Source organism: Leuciscus leuciscus, assembly GCF_965113295.1.
Source record: "Leuciscus leuciscus genome assembly, chromosome: 11".
NCBI lineage: Eukaryota > Metazoa > Chordata > Actinopteri > Cypriniformes > Leuciscidae > Leuciscus > Leuciscus leuciscus.
In genome coordinates this window covers 25212901-25214633 of record NC_138735.1, presented here as the reverse complement: position 1 = coordinate 25214633, position 1733 = coordinate 25212901, and positions in this window count along the sequence as shown.

Genomic DNA, 1733 nt, shown 5'->3' with positions numbered 1-1733 from the left:
AGTGAAACTTTGTTTAAGCCAATGAGGGCGCTGGACAACTGTCAGGTGACTGCGAAATAAATAGAAAATAAATAAATAAACTTTTCTGCGAATTGCATAAGTTAAAATTACTTTGTAACTTTAACACGATAACACTTAGTTGCAATAACACGACCTTTAAAAATTACATGGTCATCATCATTTATTTCTTAATTTTTCGTTCCATTCAAAATTGCTCAGATAATCCAGCAGGCTGAGATAGACATTTCATATCTCACATTAATAAACGCAAAGTAGATGACGTTTAAACATGCTGAGCTGTGATCACACTAAAATATTAGCCAAAATGAAATTAAATCACACTATATTGGCAGAATTGCAAATTCATATTCTCAGGACGTTCTTCACAACTGGAATAAGCAGTGAGCATGTCAAATAATAGCTAGCAAGCACTTAATCGACTCCTAATCATGAATAAAATCCTTAAAATGTTGGGTTTACTCAAATTTATATATAAAATATTTTTTTGCCTCCTTTGGGGGAGTATGGTGGAAATGTGAACGACAAGGTGAAAAAGCTGTATTTTATTTTTTTCAATCGGGCAAAAAGATTTTGTACTTCCGAACTCCTCGACTATCATCATTAGAGGTCAAAACCAACCATGGTTACAGTATGTCTTTTATCTCTCTCACATTTTAGGAGATATATCTGTATACTGTATACAGTACATTAACCTGCTTTCTTAGATACGATGTAGATTTGTAAATATAAAATTGTATCACTAAACATTTCACAAAACTAGTTGTTTCACTTATTGTGTTGGGATTTTTTAGTACTCTCAGTTTCTTTTTAGGTGTGTATTCAGCATCTTGAAATTAAAACATGACAAGGAAATTAAACCTAGCCTAAATATGTACAATATCTGAGACTGTGCATCTTTTTCAGTTTTTTATTTTTATTAGAATGATCTCAATGCTCATGTAAACTCTTTCAAGTAATTAATATGTACAATCGTCTGTTTTTTAATTGTTGCATTGTACGAATTAACAGAAGGCAGAATGAAAGATGTTCTTTAAAATAAATGGTCCTTTAAAGAACTGCTTTAATACTTTTTTATGTATTAACTAATAATTACTTTTGAAGGTTCCACACCCATCCATACATTTTATAATAGGCCTACATACGAATATGTAAAATGACTCAAACTCAATGTTAATTTTATTGTATGTAATTAAAACATTTATTATTTTATGGTGTTTACGTGCTGTAAGGTGATGGATGTGTGTCAATGCCATAATTCTCTATAAATCATGTGGTGTGAAAATATGATACTTTGGACAAAAAAATAAAATGAGTTGTTGTGTTTACTAAAATAATAATTCTGCATACTAAATGTGAAACAATTGGCTTCGAGTCTTGGGTCACTGTAGGCTACAGTGTTCATTACACTGCCCTCGCAAAAAAATAAAAAAAATAATTGTAAGCGCGTTCTGTGTAAATGGCCCCTTAGATGACTAAAATACTTTAATACATAACAAATTTAAGATTATTAAACACAACGGATCAACTGTAACAGTCTACAAATCAACAAACTCCTCCAAACTCTTCTTCACTGTCTCTGAACCTCGAGCTGTATCGCTTCCGAATGGGTGAATCTGCATCTTTTCAATATGCGATATGTAACTCACTGGATTGGCAAACACGTTATTCATACTTACCCAACAAACACCAATGAGTGAACACACTGATCCAAC